Genomic DNA, 11,195 nt, shown 5'->3' with positions numbered 1-11,195 from the left:
CAGACATACTACTCTGTTGCAACTGCTTGGTCAAAGAGGCTACTTGCGCTGTTAAGGCAGTGATTGCATCTAGCTCATGCACCCCAGCCACCTTTCTGACTCCTGATGATCTTTCCTCAGACCACTGATGGTTGTTTGTAGCCATGTCCTCCAGCAGCTCATAAGCACCAGCTGCGCTCTTGCTCATAAAAGTGCCACCTGCTGCAGCATCTATAATAGTTCTGGTTGTTGGACATAAACCATTGTAGAAATTCTGTACTAGCATCCACTGTTCAATGCCATGATGAGGACATCTTCTCAAGAGTTCCTTAAACCGTTCCCAAGCTTCATACAGTGACTCTCCGTCATTCTGGCAAAATTTATTTATCTCTCCCCGCAATTTAGCAGCTTTGGATGGAGGGAAGAATTTGGACAAAAATTTCTGAGCTAGATCTTGCCAAGTGACAATGGAGTTTGGCTGCAGAGAGTTCAGCCAAATTTTAGCTCTGTCCCTTAGAGAAAATGGGAAGAGCCTAAGCTTGATTGCGTCATCACTCACCCCATTATATTTGAAGGTTCCACACAACTCCAGAAAGTTGGACAAATGGGTGTGAGGATCTTCAGAGGGCAACCCATTGAATTGCACAGAGGACTGCACCATTTGTAAAATAGCAGGCTTGATTTCGAAGTTGTTGGCCTCTACAGCTGGTGGGCGTATACTATTTTGTACTCCCGTCAGAGTGGGTAGCACATAATCTCTCAGGCTCCTCTCAGCGTTGGTCTGAGCCTGAACCCCTTGTACAACTCCTGGATTTAGACCATTCCTGCCATCCCCATCATTTTGTGCCATCTTCACATAATTCTGGGTCTCTCTCTTATTCTTTCTGATTTGATTGCAGGACTTTTCAATCTCGGGATTCAAAGGAACAAGTGTGGCTTTTCCTTTTCTGCCACGCATATACCAAAATTCACCTGAGATAGACAAATTAAGCAACTAAACAGATTAGAAACGAGAGAAATTAAAATCAAATTAGAATAAAAATTAATTAGACTGATATTGATAATTTTCAATCCCCGGCAACGGCGCCAAAAACTTATTGCGATAATTTTGCTATGCAAGTGCACACAGTCGCAAACTCGTAATAAAATGGTAAAACCAAGTATCGTCCTCAAGGACTGAGTTATCAATTACCAGTCAATTAATTTCTTGTTCTATTTGATGAATTAAAATTCTTGATTTTTGTAAAATACAGCAAAAGAACCAATAAAGTGCAGAAATAATAATCGACAATTAAATAGAATAAGAACTAATAGTAAGACTTTTAATTTAATCACTGAGAAACAATTAGGATATTCAATCTCATCAACTATCCTTCCTATTATCCCCTAATGCAAAGTATGAATTCTTCTTATTTTTTACCTAATTCAATTAACAAGTTGAAACAGCAGCCTATAATCATACTATGAATTATAAACTCAACCTAGGTGACAATTTCCTATATTTCTATGGTAAATTGAACCACAAAGGTAGCATTAAATTCCACAACTTAATAACAGTTACACAATTAATTCAGATACTTTCGTTCTAAATTAGAATTATGTCCAATATAACCCAAGCATAATTAAATCTCACTTCTCAGATTTTGACTTAAAAACATATGAATGTGACTAAAGATGGCCAATCAATAATCACTCTACAAGAACAGATTATATGGAATTGAAGAAGATTGAAGAAGAGGAAATTAAAATTGCATTAGGTCATAACAGAAATTCAAGAGATTCAATTGAACATCCTAAACAGAAAATTAGTTCATAGTCATAGTGCTAATCACAACAGAAATTAAAGATAACATCAGGAAGAAAAACATGTAAAAATACTCTAAGCTTGAGCCTTCAAAACCAGAACTCCTCCCTTCGTCCGTACGTCCCTATTTCTCTCCTTTTCGCAATCTTAAAACCTAAGATTTCAAAAATTAAAGAAGCGGGCCGCGACTCTACATGCACTATGCCGCGACCTGTATAAAAATTTCTGGGCAGGAGGTCCTTTTCATGCCGCGGCTCTCTGAAGCCATGCCGCGGCCCGCATCGACGAATTCTGGGCAGTGTACCCATCTATGCCGCGGCTCTATCTAGCCATGCCGCGGCCCGAAGACTTCCTGAAAAACAATGCTTCTGTTTCCCACCTAGTCGCGGCTCCCTTTTGCTCATGCCGTGGCTCTTAAGGGAAATCTCATTTTTTCAAGTTTCCATCCCAAAATTTCACCAACACTTCCAAATTGTGTTGAGAACCATTCTTGATCAAAATATGATGGAAAACTCGGTTATTTCTTCACTTTCTTTGGCATTTTCTTCCACATACTCAATTCTTCCTGATATTCACAAAAACAACCAAACAAAGCATAAACCCGCGCTAAAACAAGGAAAAACAAAATAAAAGACTACTAAAAACATCACCAAAACATAATAAAAACTAGACTCAACAGATACTTAAGGTGGGTTATGAAGATTTTGGCTTAAATTATTGTTAGCTCTCTTTGTAATGCATAGACTATCTTTGCCTGTTTATGGATTGAACCCATGACTAATTCATTGATTCTCTCCAAGCTTTGAAATCGTCTTACTGATTAGAGAAATTATTGTTAACTCTCTTTGTAATGTAGGGACTAAATATATACTTAATTGAACAACAAATAAAGATAAAATCTAGTGAAGAAATTCATAGTTTCCACCTATTATACGAATGTAAATTAACCATATATGTGTTTGGCAGTGGGACGTTAGGTTGTGGTTGATTTCAGACGGGGTTTCAAAGCAAGGTTACTGGTGGTTTCTTATTTGTGGATTTAGGGGTTGCGAAGTTGGAGAGTGAAGTTTCTCTGTCGAAGCACCGAAGCAGGTTCGACTCTTTTATTTTGGGGTAATTTTTGTGTGGTCCGTAGTGATGTTAGATTTGTAGCAGGTTTGTAAAATTAAGGCCAAGAATAATAGTTGATTTACAACTTAACTTAGCCATGACCTACTGTGTTTAGTGATTTTAGTTTGGCATTCTGTTTGCTTGTTATGTTTCAATGGGAGGGGTTTGCAGGAAAAAAATGCTAAATTAAAGAAGAATGATGTTTATGAAGTAGTCTGTGAAAACTTATTTGAAATCTATTCCCATGAATTGAAAAAGGTTGTGGTGGTTATAGCTATGTATATTATTTTTATATATAAAACTAGGGACAACATATTCCAATACTACTGGGTTATGATATGTCACTAAACTTTAACAATAGACTGCAATTTGTTTTGATTGGGAATGAAAGTCGTTTAACATTAGTGTTTTTACTGTTGTTAATATATTACCCAATTTTGGGGGGTTTCTCCAATATGTTAGGCGAAGCTGATATTTTGGTGAAGCAATTATTATTTTAATGTGACATCATTAATGATCTGTAAATGTCGATAACCAATTTAAATTATTATATAATAATTATAATTATGGAAAGAAATTCTTTGTTATTGTAGGCAACTATGGATAGGGAAAAGTTAGGGGACATCTTGTTGGCATTGAATTCACATGAGAGTGAAGTGAAGGAATTGAAGCAGGAAATTGCATCTCTTAGACATGGTGTTTCCCAGCTTCGTTTGTCTGAGGTTAGAGAAGGAGAAGAGGGCAATTCTTTTGAAGTTTTTTTGGAGAAGGCATCTTTGCTAATGAGTGAATGTAACATTGAGAGTGAGAAATCGAGTAAATTGGATGGTGCAAATGTAGATATGGTGGAGGTGGGTCGTTTGGAAGATAAATTTAGTGTAGGAACACCATCGATGAATTTGGGAAAGGTTGAGTTATCTAAATCAAAAACATTACAAGTGGAATTGGAGTTGCGAAAACTTGATCCCGTTGATGGGGGGGTTAAAAATGTTCAACTTGAGTCGGAGGAGGTTTGTTTAGTTGATTTAAATGAGATAAGCAAAGTTGATAAGTTGCCTAGTGTGCTTGGTTGCGATGAGTTGGGTGTAGAAATTGGAGAGGGGCCTTCCAATATTGGTACTTTTACTCTAGAAATGAATGATTTAGAGGTTGATGGTGTTGATGGTAATAGTTTGAATGATAAGATTTTATTTGATCCTGAAGTGGGTAGGGAGAAGAGTGGTGTATCTAATCATAGTGAGAAAGTGTTGTTGACTAATATTCGGTCTAGTTGTGTAGAAGGGAATGATTTATCTATGCAACTGGAAAAATTTACAGATATTGTTAGTGAGAGCAAACATTGTGATAGGATTTCATTGTCGACGACTGAAGAAAAAATAAAATGGCACTTTGAGGATGAAAGGAAATTGGTTTTGAAATTTGGAGGTAGTGGTTTTGATTTTGATATGTATGACATTGAAGATAGCGAAGTTGATAAAATTGTTGGGAAGGTATTGTTGATTATATTTTTTTGATTTTGGTGTACTAAATCCAATACAAATACATGTAGTTGGAATGATCTTAGAACTTACTTAACTTGTGGTAATTGAATTTAGTATACTTTGAATCGTTGTTGCATTAGTGGAGACCTCTTAAGCCGAACAAAGTGGTCAAATTTGGAGTTGTTGAACGATTCTGAGGAAAAGTTGTTGAACTATGTGATGGACTCGAAATTACCTCTGGAGTAAGATTTTGAATGCTTTGTATTTAAATATTTGGCCATGTTACATTTAAACAGATGATATAATTATTTGAACTAATTTTTTCATTTACAAGGGAGATAGTTTTCTTGGGAAACAAAGTAGTTGGGCGGAGGTCTGATTTTTTGAGTTTGGGAGATAAACAACTATGCAGCGCAAGAGTGAGGATGTTAAATAAATTTTTAATTTTGAGGTTGGTCAATGAAGACTTATACTCACATTAACTAATATGTGACAAGTTTTTTAATGTTGAAGGTTCTCAACTGTATGATTGATATTTTATCAGCGGTTGAAGTGGAAAAGAATGGGAAAAAGATGAGATTCTGGTGGATCCCGACAGCTTTATCAGTTTGTATTAGTTAAAAGAATTTTGTTGTTCTTTTTGTATGCCATGTTGATGACAATATTGTTTGGTTTTTTTAATTTTCTTTTTGTAGCGGCCATACAGTTTATGTTATAGTACTATAAGTAATAAAAATACATGGTTTGAATGGTGTGGAGAGGTTGATCAGTTGGAAAAGGTTAAATTGATTACTTTTATGAATATAATTTATGGTTTCGTATTTTATTGTTATGAGATTTTAGTAATTCTTATTGATGGCTATCTGACAGGTTTACGTGCCTTTGCTTGCTAAAAGACATTGGTTTCTAGTCGTAATCAATATGTTTGAGAAGAAAGTTCATGTGTTTGATAACTTCAGCATTCCTTCGTATTTATTATGTGGTGGCATAATTATGTCGATGGTTTGTATATATTGTGTAGTTTTTTTATTCACAGTATAATTTTATTTTTTACAAATGTTTCAAAATTTATGAACTATCATTTTTTTACACATTTTGAATATTTTTTGTCTCTTTTGTTAACAGCTATGCTCCATGGACAATGCATTCAGTGAACAATTCAAAGAAGTTTGCGGATCCGATTTTTCTTTTACACAATTTAGTATAAGTGAACCTATTTCCCATCGATACAAATGCGTTGATTATGATTGCAATGTGTATGTCACAAGGATGCTTCTACAAGAATATGTGAAGGGAGTGTTAGGTGATGAAGCAGATGATGTGGTTGATGACTATGTTCCTGGAGTACCTATTCGAATAGGACCATTATATGTTAGTGTATCTGAATGTTTAAAAAAAATTGTGTGAAAATATACCTTTACTAATAATTAATGTTTCAATTGTATTAGGTACCGCGAGAGTTTGATTGGAAGGTTATAGGGGCAATTATATTTAAATCAAAACTAATTGTAATTATTTTCAAGTATGGACTTGTAATTATTCAAGGCAGTCGTTGTTCTAATCATTTGCTGCATTAACTCTCTTCGAACCGCATCTATTTTTCGTAGAAGTGCTTTTGGTGTTGACTGTGTTACCTAATATTGAATTTGAAAAAAATATATAAGATTGCGATAAGTATTCAGAAAAAGTTTATGGAATGCTGGAATGAAGGATGCAGCTGAGACATAGATGTGTCTTTTTGTACTATAATTAAAATAAATAATGTTTGGAGTTCGTGGCATAGCGAGATAAAGTGAGATTAAATTTTTTTAATACAAAAATACACAGTACACATACCAAGTGAGTTATAATATTGAATTTAACTTTCATCATCAAATTGAATAACATACCTTGTGGTGTGTTATTTTACACAAAACTTATCTTTTGTACTTTTCACAGTTCTCCTTTATTTGTTCTTCCCAGAATTCTGATGCCGATTTACCAGACAAACACCACGGCTTTGTAATTATGACCAGTTTTTCTCGAACAAGCATTGACTTGGGTGGCAGTTGTGGTATTCGGTTGGGAACAATTCCACAACTTTGCATTGAAACTCGCTCCCCCAAATACCACTCTGCTCCGTTCGGGCCAACCAGTAAGATTCGACTGGAGTTGGCTACCTGACTTAGGGCAACATAGTAAGGTTTAATTTCTTCATCTCCCCATGGACAGAGCTCAACTTGGTTAAATTAGAAATTTAGTGAAATTGGTTTCATAATTACAGTCTATACGCTAGCATAGCATACATTTGATTTTACCTCGTCCAATGTTAGATTTGTTAGTTTTTCCCTATAGTACTTCAACAGGACCACAATCCCCATTGTTGGTGGAGGGCAATTACTCCACAGAAGGCTTCATGGAAAGAATTTTGATGATATCGATTGTGGTGTAACACGTACACATGGTAGGTATTCCCTTGCCCAAGCTTGTTATAAGAAGAAAATTGTTTGTTAAGTTTCAATAATATATTAAAAATTAATGTTTTATACAACATTCTATGATGAATAGAAAAATGGCAACACAAACATGCCTCATACAGAGAGTTTTTGTATTACCTCCCATGCTTTCCAAAGGCCTCCCATGTAGTGTGTGTTGTGTCTACATAAGTCATCCATTTGCTGGTACATAAAAGCCAATGCAGCTCCCCCCCCCCCCCCCCCCCAATTGAAAGATCATATATCTCCTATACTAGCCAAACACGGTAAGTAGTACAAGTGCACCATCTTATTAGAACGTGCAAACAAAGTGCACCCAAGTAGTGCGAGTATGAAGACCCTAGTTAAAATATCATGGTCTTCAATATTTCTTAGTTGCATATTGCGATAAGCTGTGTATAGCAAACTCAATTTCACCCTTCTTCTGCCAATGGTTGCTAATGGTTGTCCTACTAACTTTGTTAGTTGTTCTATTTTTTTGTGGATGCGTCTATCCATTTTCAATGGGTTACCATGCATTGGTATTCCAGAAATTGAACTAAAATCCTTGGGGGTCAATGTCATCTCTCCTAATTCCTCGAATATGAACGTATGTGTTGTATCCCACCACTTCTCGGCAAGTACTTGTAATAGTGCAACATCCATTTCTGATTGGTTTATGCTGTCCACTAAAGGTTGTAATCCTGTCACTCTAACTCTATCTTTTACTGAATTTGGGAGCTTAGCATACCATTCGATGATTAGTTCACAATCTCCTGCCCCGTCAATATCAATCTCTTTCTCCTGACATGGTATATTAATTAATTTTGTCCTCATAATAATACAAATTTTCAATTTTAAGATAATTTAAATTAACCACACCGACCTTCCCAATACAAATGGACAAATTTTATGTTGTATGCATAAAAATAGAGACAAGTAAAACCAAACGAGAGGTGTAAGGACGATGAATGACTTTTAATAATACGTTGGAACAAGTGTTTGTACAGCTAACATGCCTTTATGAAATTGGAGCTATATATACTTAAATTGAGTACCTCAAATGAAAGGTGGTCCATTGAATTAAATCTGATAGTGTCCACTGAATTCCTTCTCCTTAATTTTTTTGGTCTACGAATGCCATGCTGTCCTTGGTGTACAATGATGTCTGAGTTGTGGTCGGACTTCCCCACCATGAAATCCTTGGTGCCAGAGCTGTAGGAGGAGGAGATGGGGGTCTACGACTTACATACACGCTTGGAGGCCAGTTTCATCTTCACCTCATCGGACATGGTCATTCCTCTTTTCATGTTCCGTGTTTTGATAAATTTGATTACCAAATTTAAGCTAGATTGAAGTGACAATTAAAATTTTAATCCAAAACGCGATGAGACAAATTAAGCTAATGGTACAACAAACAGTGCAAATAAATTTGTGATTCGTACATGGCCAAATATGTATTCCCCAATCTAAGACGAATTAAACATATTTTCTAACCCCCACCTCAGGAGTGCAGTAAAGTTGTCATTTGTGACATATGGCTTTTACTTGAGGATGCCATCCTTGTGTCCCTCCCTCTATTTTCCTAAACTTTGTTGCATTAGTTTGGAGAAGATATATGCTTTATATATATATATCACACAGTGGATGGTTTTGGTCGGTTTCTCATGTCCCTAATTTTCCTCCAGCTACATTTGTAAACATAATTTTTCGTCCCTAAGTTGAATGGATATTAAGTAAATAATAAATGGATGGAGTTAAAATGGAAAGTGATTTATTTAAAGAACATACACCTTTTAACGGATCTGCAATTTCTGCTTGCTGACGATTGGATTCGAAGCTGGTCGGCGCCTGCGCTTTTGTATTCGACGACCACCGCTGTCCACGGAATATTTTTGTACCCACCCACCACCGCTGTCGAATCTCTTCGTGAAGGTTGGGAATGGAGTTTTGAGACCAGATTCACAATAGTTGAGTACAATGTCAAAAAATGTTAACATCCACCATGAATGAAGACAAGTCTGTATATTTTATCCCACAAATTAATTGACAACCTACCCAACCCTAACAGGTACAATTGGCCTTTGTTAAAATTGGTGTAACGGTCCAAAATAGGCCTAAACCATTCAATTATAACTCTGGTTTTTAACTGACCATTTACACTGATAACCATGTGTAAATTGACAAAATCAACGTGTAAGCGGTTAATTAATGGTTATATGCAAAAATATAAACTGTAAAAAATATATATAAAGGGGCGAAATCAATATTTTTTGTGAAAATAGTACATTATATATATTTCGTGTTTTATTGATTTTTAATGCAATAAGTGACACTCCGTTTGAAAAATACCATATTCCTATAAGTCTCTCGTTTTGGTCCTACTAATGTTGTTACTACCCAAAATACCCCTTGCATAATTTTTTCAAACTCTCCGTATTCTCTCCCAAAATACCGGAACCAAGCAAACTTTGAAATCGATAGGCCTCGATTGAATCCGTAGAACCCAACTTCATTGTCTTCCACGAGCACGAACAAGGGCTCCGAAAGGTCGGACTTGAAGATCGGAGAAGGGGAAGGAGAAAACGTCGAGCAAGGCAACCAAATTTTTAGGAAACAACCTCAAAGAAAGCGAAGGTGAGGGATTTCGTTTTTAATCTACAATATGTGTATATGCATGGTTTTTTTTGTTGATTTTTGTTCATACGATAGATCGAGGGCTGGCAATGAAGAAATTTGGGTTTTTTTCGATATTTTCATGAAATTCGATAGAAATCGATAGGACTCGATAGTATAGGATGAGGAATGGATTAGAATGTGCCTCGATAGGAATCGATAGGGACTCGATGATACAAGGCTTTGGGAGTTTTTAGAGCATACCTCGATAGGACTCGATGGGGACTCGATGACACAAGGCTTTGGGAATTTTAGAACATACCTCGATAGGACTCGATGATACAAGGCTTTGGGAATTTTAGAACATACCTCGATATGAATCGATAGGACTCGATGATACAAGACCTTTTGAATTTTAGAACATACCTCGATATGACTCGATAGGACTCGATGATACAAGGCTTTGGGAATTTTAGAACATACCTCGATATGAATCGATAGGACTCGATAATTGTCGATGATACACGGCTTTGGGATTTTTAGGACCCACATCGATAGGAACCGATAGGCCTCGATATGAGTAGACTTTGGTTTTTTGCCTTGCCTCGATAAGACTCGATAGAAATCGATTGTTTCTGCCTCGATAGTAACTGCCTTACCAGATTGTTTTACATTTTGAATTTTTAACATTTTTAACATTGTTTTTTTTTTTTTCCCGATGCCTCAACTTATTGTGTCGTTGGAGAAACACTTTCCTGGCCGTGTCACTTATAGGGGTAGTGCCTACTTGGATACCCTTATAGAGCAGTTTAAGAGGCATGGTCTTATTGACTATGTTTTAGGGTAACCTTCTCCTTTCATAAAAAATAATAAATTTTTTTTTTAACTTCTACTTGAAAAACTCTTCTAATACCAAGTTTTTACCCAACCATAAACCATAAACCGTAATGAAATAATGGAAACCGTAATGAACAACCAAATATGAATTGAGGAGAAGCAAAATCAATTAAATAATTACATAACACAATATTTTAAATCCCTAAGACAGAATGTAGTTGTTCATCATTAAGAAATCCATAAACAAAAAATTAATCATAAAGTAAACATAATCCCACTCCAAAATATGTTGATCCCAATTCTTCTTCAAAATATGATCCCACTCCTCTTCTGTCAGTCCAGGTCTGCAAAAGTGCCTCCTTTTCTCTCAATCTAGGCCGCAAAATCCTTTTACAGCAGGCGCAGAAAGTAGCCTGAAACACCGTTTTCCCCCAACTTTTGTTCTTTTGTCGTTATTTCCATCATGCTTCCACACCTAAGTCACATAATCCCTTGGACACCTGAAACACATAAAAACAAGCGTAAAATAGAACAAAACAAAACTAAACCCCTAACACTTAACCTAAAAACACATAGATAAATGAGTGTAAAACTCACTTAACATTTGCTCACCCTCATGCAGAGAAGACAAGACTGAAGACAAACTTAACAAATAAATACATACACCAAACAAATGAATCAAGATAACCACAATTTTTAAACCTAAAAAAACTAATGAATGAGATGCATATAAAATCGTTGCAAAATAACTGACAATTAATCCAGATTTTCAATTCAACCACTTCTTCAATTTACCCTAACTCATTGGTAATTTCTGTCTACTCAATCATGAACAGTAATTAACACACATTTAAAATAATTTACACATGTTGAATTCTCACCATGAATCTATCAAATCTCATATTTCCATATGAT

The 11,195-nt window shown here is 35.8% G+C and overlaps 1 non-coding gene across 1 annotated transcript; it reads left to right on the top strand.

The window, feature by feature from the left end:
• Window positions 1–275: 275 nt before the first annotated feature.
• Window positions 276–382, top strand: LOC133820120 (small nucleolar RNA R71). The gene has a single exon (XR_009886553.1). It is a non-coding gene; the product is annotated as a small nucleolar RNA R71 (small nucleolar RNA).
• The last annotated feature ends 10,813 nt before the right edge of the window (window positions 383–11,195 follow it).

This window comes from Humulus lupulus, chromosome 2 (assembly GCF_963169125.1).
Source record: "Humulus lupulus chromosome 2, drHumLupu1.1, whole genome shotgun sequence".
Classification (NCBI taxonomy): Eukaryota; Viridiplantae; Streptophyta; class Magnoliopsida; order Rosales; family Cannabaceae; genus Humulus; species Humulus lupulus.
Note: the sequence above shows the minus strand (reverse complement) of the source record. Positions and strands in the feature narration are given on the sequence as shown.